This window comes from Silene latifolia, chromosome 8, assembly GCF_048544455.1.
Source record: "Silene latifolia isolate original U9 population chromosome 8, ASM4854445v1, whole genome shotgun sequence".
NCBI classification, from domain to species: domain Eukaryota; kingdom Viridiplantae; phylum Streptophyta; class Magnoliopsida; order Caryophyllales; family Caryophyllaceae; genus Silene; species Silene latifolia.
Window position 1 is genome coordinate 22,584,551 of NC_133533.1, and position 24,011 is coordinate 22,608,561.

The 24,011-nt window shown below is 40.1% G+C and overlaps 1 non-coding gene across 1 annotated transcript; it reads left to right on the top strand.

The window, feature by feature from the left end:
* The first annotated feature begins 12,718 nt into the window (after positions 1 to 12,718).
* Positions 12,719 to 12,827, top strand: LOC141597951 (small nucleolar RNA R71). Its single transcript, XR_012523158.1, has one exon. It is a non-coding gene; the product is annotated as a small nucleolar RNA R71 (small nucleolar RNA).
* The last annotated feature ends 11,184 nt before the right edge of the window (positions 12,828 to 24,011 follow it).

Genomic DNA, 24,011 nt, shown 5'->3' on the forward strand with positions numbered 1-24,011 from the left:
TTAAAATAAAATAAATCTATTAAATTACAAAAAGGTGATACGAGATCACAATAAAACTTACAACCGAATCGATATTCCCATACATTTCGGGTAATACCAATTAAAAACTAAGGCCATACTAAGTAAAATTACATAATTCAAAATTACATAAAATAAAATTATGACAATCATAAATAAAATGCAGCATTATAATATGTATGAACATGTCCAATTTTATGCTAAATCGCCTTTAAGGAGCCAATATCGTATATTAATCAGTTTTTACGGATTTGCGTGATTCAACCTTTTAAAATCACAATAAATTACATAAAATCATATTTATGCACAAGTTAATTACCCTAACCATGTTAGGACTCAAAATTAGTCTCCACTAACAATTTGACCATAATTAACTCATATTTCTTAATATTGTTCATAAAAGGACTCAAAATTACAATAAAATGCTATAAACTTCAAATAAATCAGAAAATTTCAAATAAATTCAAAATTTGAAATTTATACTCATGAATATTCTGGAAAAATACCATGACACTCATAATGGTAAAAAACGTAGGTTAAAAATTTCGAAAGTTATCGGGAAAAACAATGTTGCGGTTTATCGGATTTATCAATAAAAATCATAAAAACATGAGAAAAATTATATTCATCAATTTTTCAATTTTATATCTGAAAAAGATAATAAAATGTAACATGTGACGTTTTTCCTTAGTCATGAAGTATGCTTTAGCAATTGTTCACTAATTAAGTCACTATTTATGCTATTTTTCATAAAAAAATCCATAAATCATGCATGAAGATTTCATTATAGCCTATTATTTTAAACACATCTTGTAAAATTTCATGTGACAACATACTAAATTTCTATGAACAGATTCGAAATATTTCTCATATTAACCTATTTATCATTTAAATTCGATTTTTAACATGAAAAATACATATTTCGAGCATAAGAACTCATAAAATTATGAAAATTTCCAGATCATCTAAAAATAATATATTTGAAAACATATCCAAAAACCACTGGAAAATTCGAAGTTTAGCTAATTTTCGTCCAAAAATGACATTTTTATCATAAAAATCACATTTTAATGCCAATATTATATAAAATGAACAATAAAATCCATAAATTAACAAAAATATCCTAAAAACATTTTAGGACCAGAAACTTTAACATGCATAAAGTTATTTCGTGATATATCATAATAACACAAATTTACAAGTTTTATATGTTAATCGTATAACTCGAAAAAACAATAACCGATTTGCATGCAAACAACCTTGTGTTCTTGATACCGCTTGTTAAAAATCTATATCTCATTATACAACATATTCATATATGTTTTAATTAATTTAGTCATAAAATTAATTTCTAATCTTATGCATGCAAACAATAATAAAATTAGAGAAGAAATCATTTTCTCAACATATAAATTTCGGTCATCATATGGGCACCAACAAGATCTCCTTCTTGTTAGTTCTTGATCTTTCCAATATTGGATGAAAATTCATGACTTCAAAATAGAAGCCCTCCAATTAGTTGCACCCAAGACTATCCCTTAATCCCACAAACTAACATGTACTAGATGTTTGTAATGTAGTTTACCTTAAAATCGATTACTAATGCTCATATACTACTACTAGTATTATTAGTATTTGATTTGTACAAATTAGATTCATCAAACTTGATTTTATGATGAACAAGAGAGAGAAAGTAGTTTTTATGAAAAACATGAGAGAATGATGAAAAATGAGGAAAAATCCTCTCTAATTACCTCCCAAAAACCGGTGGCCATGCATGGTCTTATGACCATTTTTCTTTTTCTTTTTGTCTTCACAAGACAAATGTGTAAGTCTTTTGTATAGTCAAGTCACTATCAATTGTCATAGACAAATGAACAAGACAAATGAATAAGACAAAACTACTAGAAGAGCCACCCAATTTTCGGTTTCAATAGTGTAATATGGAGTCCATTTTATTTTTGTCAATTGTACAATTGTATGTCATGTGACATGTCTTATGTCATGTTTTAATTTAAAATGCATATTTAACAAATTAAATATCATTTACAAATTAAATAAATCATATTTAACAAATTGACTAGTAATTTAAAATTACTTTCTCATAAAATGGTCATTTAATTACTAGTTAGTATAATTCATAATATCTTGTAATTATAACTAACTTATCATTCTCATCTCGCGTGTTTCACAAACACCGATTAATTTTAGTAATATAACTTCTTAAATTACTAAATAAAATCTCATTTAATCACATTATAATATGATGTCATTTTCTCTCTTATGATAATAATTTGTTCAATTTTAAGGAATCAATTAATCCGTATCGGCATACAATTAATTAACCTTTTCAATTAAGGGAATCATCCATTAGGTGTGACCTCAAGGGATCAACTGATCACCACCGTCGCACGACAGTAATGTCAAACTCTAGCCAGCCAATCATTACTGATATGTGTGGACCAGTTGACTATATATGTTATGTATCATCCCTTCCGTATTCTTGTAATGATATTTAATAATGATATTTAAATCATGTGATCGCACTATTGTTGAGGACACATTTCCCAACACTCTTAAGATGGGTTTATACCATCTTTATGTTATTTATCTTTGCGTGAATGTAGCTTTAGACCACTACATAAAATTAGTTTGTAACTTTGACATCATAAGATGAGTCTAATTTGGTCTAAATAACTAACAAAAGGACCCAACCTAGCTTGGATATCTAAAAACTGTATCTAATTATTTTGCAGGTTGTGGTGAATGAAAAAAACCTATGGTACCTTGATAGTGGACGCTCAAGGCCGTAGATACCTCATTTATGCACCTCCCGCAAGCCACCCGGTGATGATTGGTCTGCATGTTTGGTACGCAGAACGATTTATGACTGTTTGTAAGTTTATCATCAAGTGATAGCTCAAATACTTGTGTCTACCCCTTGGTTGTCATCTACGCGCCGATACGGTCATTTTGACAGTAATTAGAGTTCATTTGGAGTCCGGGTCAAAAACCGCTTCATTTTCTAATAACCGTTTTAAAATGCGGAGTCGGAATGTTCTAGAATATTCCAGATATTTATTCTATAAAATCAATTTTTAATCTTTTGGCAAAATATATCCCGAAATTTTATGATAAAGAATAAGGAATTCGAGATCTACTGACATTTCATAAAAGAAATGCGGAAAATATTCCTTCCGCAGGAGGAAACCTGCGGGGAAAGGACACAGCACCTGCTGCGCCTCTTCAAAGGATCGCAGCAGCTGCTGCGCCTATTCCCCAGCTCTTTTCTGCATATTTTCAAATCTTTTCAAGATTTGTTTCCAAAGTTTTATCTTAACCCTAATTCCTCTGTGTGATTAGTATAAATAGGGACCTCCGTTCCTGATATTTCTCACGCGAGTGTCCGCCCTTCTCTTCTCCCTTTGAATTTTAAGACCGTGCTATAAGCTTATTGACGTCTACATGCTTAATCAAACCGACCACGTAAGCTCGGATCCTTCTGAGTACCAGTCACGTTGCATGACCGATAAATTTGACCAACTCCAACTCCACCTCAATTAATCAATCAATTTAATCTAAATCCTCTTACGAGCGCACTTTCTTCATACATTTGAGTCGAGAAATCACTAAACGTTAACTTAGTTAATCTCGTTTTGTCAAAAATGTAAGTCTGAGGGTGTAAATCCCATCTTTTATTATTGTATTTTATTTTTGTACTAATTAATGTAAGGTTTACGTCAGAAATATGCTTAAAACCGATTCCTAAAACACCTTTATTAACCTATTTTAACAGATTAGCAGAAGACAGACGTCGAGAAGAAACGCAGCAACTGCTGCGCCTCTTCCTGAGGCTGCCACAGTTCCTGCCTTTCTTCTTCTTCCTTTGTCCTTTGTTGATTCATCTGTTTCATCCCGTATTTTCGTCTTTTCTTCTTATTTCATTTCTGTAACAGTTCTAACAAATTTACTTCATAATTTTTAATAATTATCGCTTTAAATCCGACCTAAATCCCTTATAATCAATATTCGCGGGTTTTCGTCAATCAAATCAAACCTGGATTTTTAGAGATTCAATTTGTTCATATCAAGTCTCTAAAATTCGACTTTTGTATATGCTTTCATCAATTTATCGCATTTGTCTAATTCGTTAAATAACCTTATTGACATGCTAGTCGTATACCTACCAAAAATAACCAACTGGCACTAACTAATATAGCTAGAGAAGTCGGGTCGATCTCCACTGGGAGGCAAGATATCTGTTAAAGGTCCATCTATTTGGTGACAAAATTGGGGGTTTAAAATTGGTTTTCTAAACTAATAAAGCTTAAAGGAAAGAGTAGTAAAGTAAGAGTAGTAAAAGACAGAAAATGTGAATAAGATGATCAATAAAGAGGGAACATGTCGGGATTTCGGTTCACTACGGTAGTCTAATGACTCAACTGCAAATAGCCTAGATAATTTACTATGAGACGGATACTGGAAAGGTCCTTTCGATCCACTTTCTTTCCTAGATTTCCCCTAACTTAACTTCCGTCCTCGTCAGGGCAGTCTACTGTTCATAGCAGGTCTATTTAGTCCAATCTTCCGATCCTGAAATAAATTTAACCAGATTAAAGGGTAACTTAGAAGCGTGAACTCAACTAAGTCGGTATTATAATTAAATTGCCTTGGGTACAGATTCTCACAAATAAATCATCTAGCCTATTCGCTACATCGTCACAATTCTACCATAGATCCCCTAATCCCAACATGAATGAATTTAGCTACTCATGCTATTAATGTTGTCAATATTAATAATGATGAATGAACTAATAATAAACATGATGAAACAATAATAAAATTGCATAAATAAAACTAGGGCGGAAATTAATGACAAGAGAAGCAAGAGATTAAAGCAATAAATAATGAAATTAAGATTAAGAGGAGAAAGAGATTACAATCGCTAGAATTCCGGCGTAAAGAACGAACGAGATCCAAGCAAAATAACCCAAGAGCAAAGTTACAGTAGAAAAGTTTAAGGGTTAATTAAAGCCCGTGAAAATTCCAATCCTCTCGATCGAGCAGTTTAGAACCTCTCGATCGAGGACTTCGGGTAATAAATCTCTCGATCGAGTAAAAATGTTACTCGATCGAGGAATGCCTCAAATCAGCACTTCGATCGAGTAAAGTAAACTACTCGATCGACCTCCTCATCATACAAAACCACTCGATCGACCAAGAAAATCATTCGATCGAGTGTTCTTCCTCCAAAATCAGCTTCAACTCGTTGTCGACGGCTTCACGCATGTAAAACAGGATGAAAAGGTTCGGTTTGCGGAGATTTGATACGTGCATTTTATATACAAAACCATTCCTTCACGCATCCCAATGCAATGTCTCGCTCTGAAATACTCGTCTCCTGAAAATGCATGTAAAACAGGATGAAAAGGGTACGATTCCACTACTTTCAGGTCATTCCTACAAAACCGATAAAACAAACCAAAGTAGCCATTTCGGGGCGTAATGCAATACAAAAAGTGCCAAAGTTCATAGAAATACGTGCAAAAATAGGCTAAAAAGACTATATAAAATGCACGTATCAAATCTCCGCAAACCGAACCTTTACCCGTCCTCGAGTAAAATAAATGCAAACTAATGGAACGGAAATGAAAACTAGAGCTAGCTATAACTTGTCTACTTGAACCAATTTAATGCAACAGAAATCAACAGTTACAGCTACAGCAGTCAATACGGAAACGAGTTATAAGATGTTCAGAAATAAGCTGACCTATCGACCTTGCAAGACCAACAAAATCGGACTCTCACATGGTCACTCTTCTCTCATGAAGCAAAGGGTGAATTATATGTAAAAGAGATAATGAGAAACAGTCACTCACCTAAACTGCGACCTATATAGCATGCATGCAACAAAAAATGAAAGACGATTTGAGTACTAATGCACACATTCCAACCAACAATGTCCGTCACTAAACCAAGTGGTGTTAGTCCAGTGGTAGCTGGGTTAAACCTTGAAGCTTGCAGAAATGCAGGAGTTGAGAGGTCCCGGGTTCGACTACCAGCTGTGGCGATGATCACTTGACTACTGTAGCCCGCGAAGGGGGTGGCTTACATGGTCCATGTGGTGGTGCGGGAATGCATGGGACCGGGGGGACTCAACCCCCTCGTCATCAAAAAAAAAAAAAAAAATGTCCGTCACAACCGAGGGCTTGCAAATATTATAGGAAAGTGAGGTTCAGGTGAGAAAAGGCAAAATAAATTATGGAAATGTGGAGGTAAAAGCGCCAAGCTAGTTCCTAAATAGGACCATATAAGACCGTCAGAATCTTAACTGACTAAGAAATAGACACGTGCCCTTCATTTGGCACACAACTCACCATCCAAATACACTATCTCCTCAAAACAATGTATGACTAAGAACAAGGAGAAGACCGTCACAAACTTCACTTTTTTTAATACGGTCTTAATTAGACAGATGATACAATCAAATAATATTTTTTCATTCAATTTCTTTCCTTTTTTCTTCCTCTGCCTACGTGAATCACCATGTTTTTTTTCATTTTTTTTTCATTTTTGTTTTCTCTTCACGTTTTTCACTTCTTCTTTTTTTTCAATTTCTTTTTCTTTCATTTCATAACCTTCTTTCCTTCATTTCCACCAACTCCAATCAATGAAAACAAGCCAAACCGCAGACGGAATACACATACCACAAAAGACATACTAAACTAGCTTGACTAGGCAGGCTCAGTTTTGGATGTAGCTAATGGGTCAAAAAGGCTGAATTTGGCTTAAGTGGAGCTAAATGAGTGAAAAATGTAAGAAAAGGGAAATTTGCAAGCACCTCCCTGCATGTGACACCGACCACAAACCCGAATGTATCCATTTGACAAGAAATCGAATGTCATAAGAGTGCAAAAATGATGAACATGCTATGGAAGGAGTACTACTCTCAATTCCTATGTAAACCGGTCATGAATGTCACCAGTTATAAGGCTCTAAATCTCATAAATTGTAAAGTAGGTTACCAATTTATCAGGTCATGTCTAAACAGTCGGCTAAATTTGAACAAAAACTTGTAGATCATGCGTAAGACACAACTAATAACTGTCAACAAAAGTTCAAGGCTCAAGTAAAATGACAAGTTAAAGTGCAATATCATCACGTGAGTGCAATTTATGAGATTTAGAGCCTTATAACTATATGCAAAAATATATGTGAATATATGTGCAATATCATCACCTATATGCAAAAATATATGTGAATATTTTTTTAATTTTGAATTTTTTTGGATTTTTCAAATTTTATGAAATAAATAAATACAATGCAAGCTGAAAATAGAAACGTGAGTGCAAAACAAATGCAAATGCATACTCAAAGGATACATTACCCTCCCCAAACCAAAACGGACAACGCCCTCGTTGTTCTCCATCATACACCAGCAGATAAATACAGGGGAGTGGAAATACACAACCAATAAATGAATGAAAACAATAAAATAAAAAGGAGACAAAATAAAATAAAAGAGCGAGAATGAACATACAAAACACGAACTTCCCCAAACCAGCCAGAAAACTGGGGAAGTGAGTAGACCAATACCTACTCATCAGCCTCCTCTATCACGTCCTCCACCGTCACTGTGAAGTCTGGGTCCTCCTCCTGCTCTCTCCTCCTCCTCTGCTCAGCCTGAGCTCTCGCTGCCGCCGCTGCTTGGTCCTCCTCCTCCTCCTCCTCACTAGCTGACTCCGGGTACCCCTCAGCTGGGTACCGGTAGAAGGACGGGTGTGGCCAACCCTCTGGAATGGGACGTCGTCGCCTCATGTGGTACTCGTATAACGGAAATATAGCAAGAGCTATGTCCCTCTCCATTCGAGCTTGTCTCTCAACAAGCTCAAGAAACAGACTATCACGGCGCCATTGGTCCATGACCGCGGACGCCTCAAAGGTTGGAGGAGGTACAAAATTAGCCGAAAAGACCGGCAGTGTCTGTGTCTGGTCGGGCGCAGGAGTAGGAGTACGGATCGGGGTAGGAATGGCCGTGGAAGGTGTGGATCCCTCTTCAGTCTCAGGTCTACGCCGCTTCCTAGAAGCGGCTAAGGTAGGAGGTGGTCGGAGCGGTAGGTGATACATGGGCAACGGTGGTGGTAAGACGCCCTGTGCAACAGTGGGCAAAGGGACGAAACGAGGAAGGGTGGAGCAAGGAAGGTCCTCGAACAAGGAACCACTAATCTTCCAAGTCTGGTAGTCTGAAGTCAGCCAAGTCATGGACAACATAAATGCTAGGTCCAGGAAACTATCTCCAGCTATGTACTTTAGGTCACGAAGTAGAGCGGAGAGGAGAGAACAGGCAAGAAAGGTGGCTATGCCACCGCAGACAATGGTGCCCGTGGCCTTCTCCCCTCGAGACTGAAAGTACTGGGCGGTCAGGTAAGCAATGTTGAGGGCAAAGGGACCCTCGCTGTCAATGTTCAGGTACCCGCCCAGAATAGAAAGTTCGGTGTTAGTCAGGTTGTTTGGATCCTTACGACCAAAAATAGTACTTCCCATCAGACGTAGGAAGTAACGGGCAGGGGGAAGGTGGACCTGAGCGAGCCGTCGCTCCTCGTAGGTAGTCTATGCCAAAGTCCGCCACAGTTGACGGATGACCTTCCTAGGGGCGGCAGTGGCGCCCGTAATGGAAAGGCCAAGTCGAGTACCAAACTCCTCCAAAGACAAAGAAAAAGTCCGGTTAAACAACCGGAAAGACACAGAAGCACAAGTGGGGACAGCGTCGTGTGCCCAGAGGAGAAGGTAAAGGAGCTGAAAAACTCAAGGGTCAGCTCATTGAACGTGTAGGCACTCATAGTCACAAGCCCAGCCATCCCGTACCCCTCAAAATCTCACACACCGGCTCGTAGATACCATGCCTCTCAAGTGACGAACGGCACAAGAAACGAGTAGGGAGAAAGTCACAGTCAAGCAAACGATAAAATCTAGTGCGATGAATACCGTTAACAAAAGTTACCTGGGAATATTCGGGGTGCGAGTCGAGGGAGTCGTCCCCTCGGATGGTAACACGGCCAGCAGAACGTGTAACTCGTGCACGACCCCGGCCTCTAGAACCTGAAGTAGAAGCCCGTCCTCTGACGGGACGAGGTACTAGAGCCGCCTTGTAAGCAGCTATGACTGCGGGTGACCACGCAGCAGGGGTGGTCACCGTACCTGAAGTACTAGTTGTAGCTGCAATAGAAGAAGCAGCAGAAACCGACACAGAAGAAGAAGGAGAGCTAGCAGCAGTGGCTGTGACGAAAGTGGAAGCTGAGACGGAGCTAACAGGAGTCCTAGCAGCAGTAACAACGGTACCAGCAGCAGTAACAAGGAAAAAAGGAGTAGCAGCTGTGATGCTAACAGGTGTGGAGACAGTGGTGGCAGCAAGGACCACCGTCTCAGTCAAGGACGTACTAACAGTCGAACTGGAAGAGGTCATTAAGCTACTGTCCATCCTAACCAAGTAAGGGAGGGAAATGATAATTAATTAACAAATTAAACAGCAACAATCCCCAAAACAGTCGAAAATTTCGACTTCAAAAACCCTAATTCCCAATTTTACCTCGAAAAATTCGAAATAAACAGCAATTAAATAGCAAGAAGGAAAGGGAATATTTACTTGATAATAGAAACCTACAATCGAAGTAATTAATCGATAAAGGATGATGCAAATTAGGCGATTTTTCAATCAAACACCGGAAACCATAGAACCCGCAATTGACCGCAAAAACGAACGAATATCAAAGGGGAAATAAGGGGGAAATGTCGGATTAAAAGCAAAGAACAAATTGTAGGTGTTTGATTTGGCAATTAGCAAAGATTTAGAGAGAATTTTGGGATTTTTCGTGCAAAATGATGAACAAATGAAGGAAATGGAAATAAATAATGAAAATAGGAAGTTTAAGAGTTACAACCTGCGCAGGAATTGTAAATCCACTCGATCGAGTAATTTTAAACCACTCGATCGAGAGATCCTGTCGTCAATTTACTCGGTCGAGTAAAAATCTACTCGATCGAGAACTTGTGCTTTTTGCTATTTCGATCGAACACTTTCAAACCTCTCGATCGAAGCTTTTCCTGCAAATTCCCCTCTATCGAGTACAAAAAGTACTCGATCGAGTGCTTTTCCTCTTATAGCTCATAAAAATTGCGTAATATCTCCCCAAACCTGTATAGAAACACTCGCAAAGATATCCCGATATACCAAATCACAAAAATAACAGTCTATAGTCTTTCTAACTACGCTAAAAATGTCTAAATTCTAATAGTCCTAATAAACGCAATAAAGAAGTTCAACGGAAATTTAAAATTTGTTTTTACAAATTGTTACACGGGGCATTCCCTAATCATTTCTCAAGACAATTCAGTAGCCCCACGGAAGGCTTCTGACTGGAGGACGTCCCTTCAGCATCTTTGACTGTCCTCTTAATTCTCCACGTGCTTGAATTTGAACCAGTAGGAGGGGAATAGTTGACGTCCACGTACGCACGAACTTTTCTCGTCCTTTTTTCTTTCTTACCAGCTTTGACGTTGTCATCCCCAATTTGATTGACTTTAATTGCACGATGACCTTTGACAACTCCTGCTTCATGTTCATCTGTACCTGCAGCAAGGAAAACAGACGAATTCTCCTCCTTTTTGCTCTCAATCTAAGGCGGAGGGGTCACAATAGCAGCACAAAGTTCCAAATTTTCATCTGGAGTGTCAATATGAGGGTCAATAGAGGAAAGGGTATTGCAGGGCTGAGCTTGCATGGGAGCCCTTAGAGACTTAGACTGATGAAAAATCAATTCCTCGTCTCCTACCTGAAATGTGAGTGTCTTGCCCCCGACATCTATCACTGCGCGAGCAGTAAATAAAAATGGCGTCCCTAAAATAATAGGGGTGTGAGTGTCCTCGGGTATATCAAACACTAAGTCAACGGGAACAAAGAATCTCCTGATTTTAACAGGTATGTCCTCTATTACTCCTAACGGCCGTGATATACTATAGTCGGCCATCTGTACGGTCATGTTCGTGCAATTAAATTTAGTCAAACCAAGTCTCTAAGCAAGAGAGAGAGGTAAGACGCTCACGGTAGCACCAAGATCGCATATCGCGTTATCATTCAAATGGTACCTATGTGACATGGAATCGAGAAACTACCCGGGTCTGACTGTTTAGGAGGTAACTTATTTTGAACTAGGGCAGTCCCTATCTCGGTCAAAGCTACCGTCTCATGATCATTAATATGCCTCTTACGTGATAAAATTTGTTTCATAAACTTTAAATAAGAGGGTACTTGTGTCAGCAACTCGGCGAATGGAAGAGTGACTTGTAAGCTTTTCAGGAGCTCGGCTAATTTAACGAACAGTTGATTGGCTTTCGTGTTCTATAATCGCCCCGGGAAGGGCACGGTAATAGGTATCTCAAGCCCTTTGTTTCTCTCTTCCAACGTATCAGCTGGATCAAGCTCCTTATCACTCGATCGAGACTTTTTCCCTCTCGATCGAGTGCTTCCTGGTGAGATATCACTCGATCGAGCACTAGCAGGCTCTCGATCGAGGTCTTCAATATCAGCAATATTCGATCGAGCAAAAATACCACTCGATCGAACAGATTCCTCAGCAATATCACTCGATCGAGTGGTTTGGACTTCTCGATCGAGCTGTTCATTATCCAGTTCCCTCAATCGAGTAAAATTTCCACTCGATCGAGTCCTTTCTTCATCAGTTTTACTCGATCGACCCCCTGAAACCAGTCGATCGAGTATCTTCTTCGTGGTTAAGTCTTTTTTTTTGCAACAAATGACTGTTCATCGTCATTCACTTCCTTCCTCGGGTCTAAAATACTCCTGTCAACAGGTAATTTTGGTCCTTCATATGAATGACCGCTTCTCAAATTAATTAAATTCACCGTCTCATGTGTATTCTTATCAGCTTGAGACGGCAAATGACCTTGCTTCCTTGTGGACTGGTTCGCGGCTAACTGAGCAACTTGAGTTTCAAGTGACTTGATGGATGCTTCTTTCTGTTGGTCACTTAACTGCCATTGTATTGTCAACGACTGCAACATTGTCTTTAACTCAGATAGCTCACTTACCCCACCTGAAGATGATGCACCTTGATTCAGAGGAGGAAAGGAAGGAGGCTTTTGAAAGCCTTGTTGACCCTTATGAGGAGGGATATATCGTTGCTGCTGCTACGGTGGAGGAGTGAGATTGAGGACATTTTGACTTGTCCACCTCAAATTGGGATGGATAGCCCCTTGATTGTTATAATAAGAACCCCCTCCTTGCTTGTATTGTTGAAAACCAAGGACATGTTCTTTCTCAGTCAGACAGTCAATAGCGGTATGACCGTCATCTCCTCCATATCTCTCACAAATGACAGCTTCCTGTCTAGTCAACAGATGAACCGTTTGGGGCTCCCCAGCAGATTGCAGCTCCAATCTATCAAAACGAGCATTCATGGCTTCCAGCTGAGCCACAACTTCCTTATCAACCGAATGAACTGTTCGAATATCGTCCCGTGGGTTCCCATATTCAGCATAATGGGTCGCCATCTCTTCAATAATGCCCCATCCCTTATCATCATCAATGTTTTTCTTATATCTTCCATTGGATGAGGCGTCCAGAATAGCTCTATGGTCATCGTACAACCCATTATAAAATTGGTTTCACAAAAACCATTGATCAAACCCGTGATGAGGAAGAGACCTCACCAATTTCTTGAACCGACACCAAGCTTCATAAAATGTCTCTTCAGGTGCCTGCTTAAAACTTGTAATCTTTCCCCTCAGCGGATTAGTTCGCTGTGGAGGGAAATATCTTTTATAGAAAGGAAGCACGAGAGTCTCCCAATTTGTAATCTCAGCAGCTGTTCGGTCCAAATCAGTCAGCCACTCACGGGCTGAGTCAGTCAAAGAGAAAGGAAAGAGCACCTCCTTAATCTTGTCTTGAGTTACTCCCTTCGTAGCGCGAATAGTAGAACAGTAATCAGTAAAGACCTCCATATGCTTCCTTGGGTCTTCACCTACCACACCCCTATACAAGTTCCTCTCCACCAGATTTATATAAGACGGTCTGATATCAAAAGTATTACCATCCTCAGTCTGGAGGTTGAAACCCTAGGGAATAGAGGATGCTTTAGGCTCCGAATGACTTGCAATGTTCGGCATCTTTACTGGTTGGTTAGCAGAAATGAGATTATCTTCTACTAAAGATTGATCTTCTGCAAATAGAAAATGTTGTAGCTCGGGTTCGAAAGTACTCAAGTCTTCCTTTCGACGCTCTCTTTGCAGACGGACTCTATGCCTAAAGAGTATCTCTGGCTCAGAATCAGCTGAAACTAACTCCGACTTGTTTGACCTGGGCATACACAACACTGAAAGAGATAAATGAGAACTGTCTCAATGAATAAAAAAATCCCTGAGACGGATAAAAATATACGAAACAAAAATAGATAGGCTATTGCCTCCCCGGCCACGGAGCCAAAATTTGACAGGCTAGTCATATACCTACCAAAAATAACCAACTGGAACTAACTAATATAGCTAGGGAAGTCGGGTCGCTCTCCATAGGGAGGCAAGATATCTATTTAAGGTCCGTCTATTTGGTCACAAAATGGGGGGTTTAAAATTGGTTTTCTAAACTAATAAAGCTTAAAGGAAAGAGTAGTAAAGTAAGAGCAGTAAAAGACAGAAAATGTGAATAAGATGATCAATAAAGAGAGAACATGTCATGATTTCGGTTCACTACGGTAGTCTAATGACTCAACTGCAAATAGCCAAGATAATTTACTGTGAGACGGATACTGAAAAGGTCCTTCCGGTTCACTTTCTATCCTAGATTTCCACTAACATAACTTCCGTCCTCGTTAGGGTAGTCTATTGTTCATAGCAGGTCTATTTAGTCCAATCTTCCGATCTAGGAATAAATTTAACTAGAATAAAGGGTAACTTAGAAGTGTGCACTTAACTAAGTCGGTATTATAATTAAATTGCCATTGGTGCAGATTCTCACAAATAAATCATCTAGCCTATTCGCTACATCATCACAATTCTACCATAGATCCCCTAATCCCAACATGAATGAATTTAGCTACTCATGCTATTAATGTTGTAAATGTTAAAAATGATGAATGAACTAATAATAAACATGATGAAACAATAATAAAATTGCATAAATAAAACTAGGGCAGAAATTAATGACAAGAGAAGCAAGATATTAAAGCAATAAATGATGAAATTAAGATTAAGAGGAGAAAGAGATTACAATCGCTAGAATTCCGGCGTAAAGAACGAACGAGATCCAAGCAAAATAACCCAAGAGCAAAGTTACAGTAGAAAAGTTTAAGGGAAAGATTAAGAGAGAAAGCTGAGAGTGATTAAGAGTAAGAGTGGCGTAAAAGATGTGTTAATGACCTAATCACACGATGCTTAAATAGAAAAAAAACAAAGTCCATAAACTAATTAGGCAACACGGGTTAATTAAAGCCCGTGAAAATTCCAATCCTCTCGATCGAGCAGTTTAGAAACTCTCGATTGAGGACTTCAGGTAATAAACCTCTTGATCAAGTAAAAATGTTACTCGATCGAGGAAAGCCTCAAATCAGCACTTCGATCGAGCAAAGTAAACTACTCGATCGACCTCCTCAGCATACAAAACCACTCGATCGACCAAGAAAAGCATTCGATCGAGTGTTCTTCCTCCAAAATCAGCTTCAACTCGTTGCCGACGGCTTCGTTGACCATTCCTTCACGCATCCCAATGCAATGTCTCGCTCTGAAATCCTCGTCTCCTCAAAATGCATGCAAAACACGACGAAAAGGGTACTCCACTACTTTCAGGTCCATTCCTACAAAACCGACAAAACGAACCAAAGTAGCCATTCCGCGGCGTAATGCAATACAAAACAGTGCAAAAGTTCATAGAAATACGTGCAAAAATAGGCTAAAAAGACTATATAAAATGCACGTATCACTTATTTAATTTGTAATCATTCAATCCTAATAAATTCGTAATTAGTTTTAATCCATTTATTCGTTTTAATTCGTTTCTACCGCTTTTATGACCAAGTTCATATGTAAATAACCTGTTAAATTACTTTCACCTGAGTCGAATATCCATAATCAATCATTAAAATCACCAACTAATAATAACAACTCGCAGTTCCGGCTTCACAGCCAGAAGTCACCTTAGGAACAGGCGCAGTGATCACTGCGCCTCTTCCAAGAGACGCAGCATTGCTGCAGCTATTCCAAGTTGAGTTCTGTCTCTGAACTTCCGTTCTTGCCTTGACCTAATTCGTTTAGTTTACGTATTAATCGGATATTACTCGTATTATCACCCTTAATGTAATACTACGGTTTTATGAGTCTCTGGGTACTCTATCGAGTGGCCCTTACTCTGTCGAGTAAGGGTGTTTTGCAAATTAAAATAGTTTCTGACCTGTAGGGTACTCGATCGAGTAGCCTTGGTACTCGATCGAGTAGGCGACACTCGATCGAGTACGTCAGTTACTCGTTCGAGTAGCGCAGTTTACAGGTAATGTTTTGTCGGGTTTTGTTAATAATGCGAATTAATATATAAACACTTCTGTCACTTTCATAATACGTTTTTACAAACCTAATTACTTTGAAAAAGAGATTTCCACCTACGTACTTCGCATTCATCGTATTATTGACAAATCTCGGAGCTTGGAAGGTCGGAATTCATCTTTCTTTACATCTTTATGATCCTTGCGTCGAGGGTAAGATCTACGTACCGAATTTGTTCTATTTAATTAAGTCTCGTTAAACCCTAATTTTGGGAATTGGGGATTTGTGTTAGTTTTGTGTGGTTAGTGATATATGTGATGTTATGTTAGGAGGAGGATTCGTAGAGGAGGCTTTTTGATAACAGTTGTTGAGACCGTCTGACTGTATTGCATTCCAGGTCGGGTTTCCCTACTCAGTATTAGTCACATGATGTGTTGGTTGTGTTTTTTCATTGTTGAATATTATTATACGAGTATTGTGACGGTTGTTGGTTTTGATTGTTGATAGTAGTTGTGGTTGATTGTATCTGTCTGTGTTCTTCGGGGTGCATCCCTGGCTGAGTGGAGTCACTTGCGGGAGTGGCTTCATGACCATTATTCGCCTTCTGTGGAACCTGCCACGGAAGGGATGTGCACATTAATGGATTTGGGTTTATCGCTCGATGGAGATGAGCGGGGCTTAGGTGGGAACGGCTGCGGTTCCCTATTGGCAGCGAGCAGTAACCTGTTGCGATGGGTACTCTGGCAGGGCTACACACTTTAGTGTGTAGTCAGTATTGTGGATTTAGTGATGGAGTTCGAAGTATATCTGTGACGATTGAGCTGTTTTATTTGTTGTATCATTGAGTTATATAAATTGTGTGATTAGTACTGACCCCGTTTAATTGTTTTAAAAACTGTGGTGATCCATTCGGGGATGGTGAGCAGTTGTTGAGCAGGTATGAGTCGAGATACATGGGCTAGCTGGCATGTGTCACCTTCAGATGATAGAGTCTTCCGTTGTAGCTTGAGTAGTTTGTCAGACATTTTATTTAGTTGAAGAGACAGTTGTTTTGAGAACATGTAACCCGTATTTTGGGCATTTGGTTTTGGATTGAATTCTTTCACTAAACTTGTACTATTTAAATGTCGTTTCGTTATTGTCTTATGATCATCATTGCCTCGGGGAACCGAGATGGTAACATCTTTATACCTGAGTGGTCCCGGTAAGGCACTTGGAGTATGGGGGTGTTACAAAATGGTATCTGAGCGACGATCCTGAAACCTGTAACTAATGAATCTAATGAATATAGGGAGCTAATTAAAATGAACACGGGGTAAAGGTTGTAGGAGCTAATGCAAAGGCATGGGAGACGTCCTAAAGTCGCAACCTCGCCCTACAATTTTAAACTGGTCACATGGGGGGGATATATGTCAAGGTCGTATGTGGTGTCTTTTAGCTTGTATGTGAACGTAACGATATATGTTGTGAATTGTTGGATGTTGGGAGTAGAGGATTGAAATTATGATTGAAAATTTGGTGGGGTGTGTATATATGTTGGTTTGAATAAAGAAGCATGATGGTTATTTATTATGTGGCATTTGATAACATGAAGTAGTTTATTTGGTTGAGTGTATGAGGAATTGTGTAGAATTACATGCGTAGTTATATTATAATGTTTAGATTATTAAGTTGCATAGTATGTTGGGTTATGAGAAATAACATGCGGGTAGTATGTATGAGTCAGCATGACTCGATCGAGTAGGGGACACTCGATCGTGTTTTTGGGTACTCGATCGAGTACATAGGGGCACTCGATCAAGTAGGGGGTCACTCGATCGAGTGGCTATGCTACTCGGTCGAGTATGTTAGAGATCAGAAGGTCTGTTTTGGGTCTGAAGTCGGGGCACTCGATCGAGTATGTTGGGCACTCGATCGAGTAGCCTCTACTCGATCGAGTAGGTTGAGGCACTCGATCGAGTGGGTTCTGGGCAGGTTGTTTTCGTGTTTTGGGTTATAGTACGTATGTTTATATCTACCTTTTCTTATATAGTTTCAAGATGCCACCAAAGAAAACCGCTTTGTATGCGAGAGCTGAGAGCATGAATATCGATGATATAGTGAAGATGTTGGAGCATCAAGATGCTCTTACGGAGGCCCTTAAGAGAGTGGGAAAGGATAAGGACGTTGATCATTCTAAGATCAGTCTTTACATAGCGAGGTTTAACCCAAGAGAGTATAAGGGAACCGGGGAGCCAATTCTTCTTGACAATTGGCATCGTGAGAAGGAGAACATTCTGGATCTGTTACATTGTCCTGATGAGATGAAAGTAGAATAAGTTGTGTTCTACTTGAGGGAAGCGGCTGGTGAGTGGTGGGATAAGGTGAAGGTGAGTGCTAGGGAGATGTATGCGAAGTTGGGAAGAGTTCCGGAGGGCTATGAGGAGAGAGTTCGTACCTGAGCATGTGAGGAGTAAGCTGAGGGAGGAGTTCAATGGGTTTAGGATGACATTTGATATGACCGTAGCTGAGTACTAGAAGAAGTTTAATAAGAAGTCTAGATATGCTGAGGACATGGGTTTGAGTGAGGAGAACCTAGCGCTGAGATTTGAGAGGGGGTTGACCCCCAGGATTATTGACAAGTTACCCGTGGGAGTCCTTACTGATGTTAAGGAAACTTATGAGAGGGCTGGGAGAGCTGAGAGGTTGGTGGAGATGGCCCGGGAGAGAGGTAGTAAGAAAAGAAAGGCTGAGAGTGAAGGTGGTGGCCAATCTAACTACAAGAAAGGCAACCACAGTCAGGCTAGAGCGTTTTCTTCTGGTTCAGGATTCAGTGCTGGGGCTTCCTTTTGGCGTGGCCGTGGGAGAGGTAGTAGTAGTCGGGGAATGACTTGCTTTGGCTGTGGCGGTGTAGGCCACAAGAGACATGAGTGCACGAGTGTACCGGGGGCTTTTCAGAGACCGGCTCAGGGGAACTATTCTCAGGGACCGGCACAGAATTATGCGAGCAATAGACCGGCTGGGTCATGGTCCAACCTGGGATGTCAGACCAACCAGGGTGGAGGTAACCGCAATGGCGGTAATTCTTATCAGAAACCAGCTACGAACAACAAAAACAATCAGGGGTCGGGTGCTAAGCCGACCACATAAGCTAGTATTGTCCAGGGAGGTGGACAGAAGACCAGTGGAAAGTTGTTTATGATGGCCAAGAAAGCAGCTGAGGACGATGCACATGTTATCACTGGTACCTTTCTTGTTAACGGTATTCATACCTTTGTTTTGTTTGATTCGGGGGCGTCTTAGTCGTTTGTATCTTCGAGTCATGTTAAACGGTTGGGTTTGAGGGTATATGAGTCTGTAAGTGAGAAAGTTGTTATACCTTCGAGGGAGTCTGTATCATGTGGGAGGTTGTTTAGGGATGTATCTATGATAGTTGGGCAAGTCGAGCTACCTGTAGACTTTCTAAAGTTTCCTTTAAACGATTTTGAGATGATTGTCGGGATGGATTGGTTGGGAAAGTACAAAGCTAAGATAGACTGTCATCAAAAGAAAGTGTCTATAAGAGGTCTTAAGGGCGTTAGTGTGTCTTATCGTGGGTTTGTGGTCAAACCCAAAGTTATGTTGATTGCAGTTGTGACCTAGAAGTCCTATCTGAGGAAGGGATGTCCTTTGATCTTGTGCCATGTGAGAGATGACCGGATAGAGAGTCTGACAGTTGATCAGATACCAGTGGTAGATGAGTTTGCAGATGTTTTTCCAGAGGAGATTCCAGGGTTGCCACCGAGGAGGGAGATAGATTTCACGGTTGAGTTGAAACCGGGGACGGGGCCAATCTCTAAGGCACCGTACCAGATGGGTCCTAAAGAGATGGAGGAGTTCAGGAAACAGTTAGATGATCTGATAGAGAAGGGATACATTAGACCTAGTGTATCACCGTGGGGAGCACCAGTTCTTTTTGTGAAGAAGAAATATGGAAGCTTGAGGTTGTGTATAGATTACAGGGAGCTGAACCGAGTGACGGTGAAGAACAAGTATCCTTTGCCAAGGATAGATGACCTGTTTGATCAGTTGAGTGGTGCATCTGTCTTTTCCAAGATTGATTTGAGGTCGGGGTACCATCAGGTGAAGATTAGAGAGGTGGACATACCAAAAATAGCTTTCACGTCGAGGTATGGCCATTATGAGTATGTGGTGATGCCTTTTGGGTTATATAATGCACCGGCTGTGTTTATGGATTTGATGAACAGAATCTTCAGACAGTTTTTGGACAAGTTTGTGGTGGTGTTTATCGATGACATCTTAGTCTATTCCAAGACTAAGGAGGAGCATGAGGAGTATCTGAGGATTATGTTGCAGACCTTGAGGGAACATGAGTTATATGCTAAGTTGTCTAAGTGTGAGTTCTGGTTAGAGAGAGTTGCTTTTCTGGGGCATGTTATCTCTAAGGATGGGGTAGCTGTGGATCCGGCAAAGATTGAGGCAGTGACCAAGTGGGAAGCACCAAAGAATGTTGCTGAGATCAGGAGTTTATTGGGTTTAGCTGGATATTATAGACGGTTCGTGAAGGATTTCTCCAAGATTTCTAGACCTATGACAACTTTGATGAGGGAAGAGAACAGGTTTCGTTGGGATGAGAGTTGTGAGATGGCGTTCCAAACATTAAAGGAGCGTTTGACCACAGCTCCTATCTTAGCATTGCCTGAAGGGATTGAGAACTTTGAGGTTTATACAGATGCCTCAAAGAATGGGTTGGGATGTGTGTTGATGCAGAACGGTAAAGTGATTGCCTATGCTTCTAGGCAATTAAAGCCTTATGAGGATAATTATCCTACACACGATCTAGAGTTGGGTGCAGTGGTGTTTGCTCTCAAGATTTGGAGACATTACCTTTATGGGGCGACCTTTAAGGTATTTTCTGATCGCAAGAGTCTCAAGTACATCTTCACTCAAAAGGAGTTGAACATGAGATAGAGGAGGTGGATGGAGCTGATTGGCGATTATAACATGGATATTATCTACCAGGAAGGGAAAGCCAATGTTGTTGCAGATGCTTTGAGTAGGAAGACTGTACATTCTTTGTCTACAGCTTTATCTTTGATGAGGTTGAGAGATGAGGTGGGGAAGTTTGAGATACATATGATGCAGAGAGGGGATGCCATGGAAGATTTGACAGTACGGCCTGATCTTTATGATGATATTCGAGGTAAACAGGCGTTGGATCCTAAGATGGTAGAGTGGAGAGCTGGAGTAGACAAAGGGACGGTGTCTAGATTCTCTATTCATACAGACGGTAGTTTGAGGTTTGATGGGAAATGGTGTGTCCCTAATGATGAGGAGTTGAAAAAGACAATCATGACAGAGGCACATTGTACACCGTATTCGGTACATCCAGGTGGTGACAAGCTGTACAAAGATTTAAAGAACACGTTCTGGTGGCCTGGGATGAAGAAAGAAATAGCTGAGTTTGTGGCCCGTTGTTTGACATGCCAGAGAGTTAAAGGGGAACAGCGACGACCACAAGGTAAGATTCAGTCTTTAGAGGTACCTGAGTGGAAGTGGGAATTTATTTCTATGGATTTTTTCGTGGGTTTGCCGAAGAGTCAACAGGGTAACAACATGATATGGGTAATAGTGGATCGATTGACCAAGTCAGCTCATTTTGTGCCAATGAAAGATACATAGACTAAGGCACAATTAGCTATGGCTTATCGGAAGAATGTGCTAAAGTTACATGGAGTCCCTAAGGACATAGTATCTGACAGAGATGCGAGGTGTAATACTACGGATTTTTATAAGCTAAGTACTCGACCGAGTAGAGCCTACTCGGCCGAGTAGTGTCAAGAGTGTAGTCTGTTTGGGTTCTGCCGAGGAATACTCAGCCGAGTCTAGTGAATACTCGACCGAGTAGAGGATACTCGGCCGAGTATACACTTTACTCGACCGAGTATCCGGTCTAGCGAAGTAATATTTTAACGGTTTGATGCGGGAGTGTTTAGGGTTATTTAATATTGAAAGTCAGTTTCTAAACGTCATTTACAACCCTAATCATTTTACGATTACTCTAATCACTCCCTAATCCTCCACTGTGTGTGCAATCGTTGTAGTACTTGCGTTCAATCTTTCATTCTTTCGCCGGTAAGTCTTTATCCCTATGTTGTTGATGATTGATTCTAGGTTTTGTCTTTATTCATTGAATTGGGGGAAATGGGTTTTGCAGTTAGTGATTAGAATTATATGATTGTTGTTGTAGGTGACGATGTGGTAATTGTTATGCATTTGTATGGTTGATTGCAGCGTAAGCGAATTGCGAAAAAAGGTAGGGTTTCCCTACTAAGTTCTTGTGTAATTGATTTGAGATATTTGTTGTATGGTGTATAATTGTTGTCTGCTGATCATCAGAGTGTTGGTGTTGTGATGACGGTGGTGATGTGGTTGTGTTGTGACGGTTGTGGTGTTAGGACAGCTGTGATGCTGTGGTATATGTGATTGTGGTGGAGTCACTTGCGGGAGTGGCTTCACACCCTAGTACGTCCTCTGCGGAACCCATCACAATAGGGGATGTGCACATTAAGGGACAGGGATTGTTAGTCGCTCGTTGATGAGCTGGACTAGGTGGGGATGGGCATCGGTCACCCATTAGCGACGAGGATTACCTGTTACGATGGGTAATCTGGCAGGGCTACACACTTCGTTGTGTAGTCGATTACTGTGTGAGATCGGGAGACTGGGGATGGAGGATGATCAGCTGGTTACTTGATGCACTTGTTGTCTTACTTTGGTTATGCAGTAACTGACCCCGTTGTTGTTTTGTAAAACCTGCGGTGATCCATTCGGGGATGGTGTACAGATTGTGACAGGTGATACAATTATTGAGCTTGGGGCAGTCATGGGAGAGTCACCACGCTGGATTAGATGTCACCACCAGGAGTCTTAGTTATTGCTTTTGGTAGTTGTTTCCATTTGGATAATTCGTTTATTGGATTTTTTGGAGACTATGTAACTTTTATAATTACCGTACATTAATAAATGTGTTTGGACTGTTGCTTTTGATATATACTAACCTCGGGCAACCGAGATGGTAATAGCCTTTCATGCTGGGGTAATCATGGTAAGGTAACTTGGTATGAGGGGGTCTTACAAAGTGGTATCAGAGACGACGATTCCGGCACCTAAAACGAATGAACCCAATGAACTTAGGGAGTCTAAATAAAATGAATCCGGAGAGAGTTGTTTGGAGCTACCGCAAGAACTTGGGAGACGTCCCGAAATCGCATTATGGCCCTCACAATCTCAAGCCAGTCACCAGGGGAATTTGTTGTGAGTCTATTTAATGCGTGTGTGGTATGTGGAACTTGAATGGTTGAATCATGTGAAAGGAAGTGAGATGTGTGGAAACATGTGTAAGACATGGTCAAACTTGTTAAAACGGATTTGGTATGAAATATGTTGGCATGTTAAGTGTTTATTATGTGTCTTTCAAAAAAGGTAGTGATACATGTGTATATGATCATGATGATGTTAATGTTGGTTGTTGGTAGTAGCATGTGATTAAGGTCTTCCGTCTATGCATATGAATGTCGGGTTTAATTTTCATGTGGGTATGATAAACGTTCACCTATATACTTGTTTTTAGAAGTATTGGGTCGTTATTGTTTGTTTTATGCATGTTTAAGTTGTTTTGTTAAGAAAATTTTATTTGTATCCAAACCGATTTTGGAAGGGTTGTCTTAAAACTGTCATAAGTCGAGCTCTATAAAATATATTTCTGTAATTCCAATTGGATGTGATAGTTTGTCTTCTTACGATTCTAACGATAGGTCGCATGCCCAGAATGACCAAGTAACGAGTGAGATATGACTGTTTTACGAAACCTGGACGATGGTGAGAGATGCTGAGAGATGCATTGGTACTCGACCGAGTAAAGTAATACTCGGCCGAGTAAGGGCTACTCGGCCGAGTATTCCCAATACTCTACTGAGTAATCCTATGTGACAATTGCGTTCGCTTCTGGAGTCGAAAACTCGGCCGAGTAATATAGTTACTCGACCGAGTACCCTATACTCGACCTAGTATGCTATGTACTCGATCGAGTACTTCGATGGGCGGTCATTTTGAGTCGGTGGTTATGTTCTTACGGTTGTTTTGAGTCGAAAGGTATGTATACATGTATGTTTTGGGTCTTAAAGTATTCTTTTATATGCGACGGTCTTGAAACGTAAGTTACCAAATGTTATGATAGGGAGAATGCCGGCTTATGAGAGATAAGTGCTGGATAAGGAAGACATGTGTTAATGTGGTTGCGAGAAATAGTGGAAAAGGAAAGGGAAGAATGATGAGCTAATCGAGGTAAAAAGGATATTTTGTGAGATATGGTGAGTGATATATTCGTGTGTTGAGTAATATAAAAGTAAGTATATATGGGCAAGGATGATGTGAGTGTAAAGAAACGTGAGAATGAAAGATTAAGATGA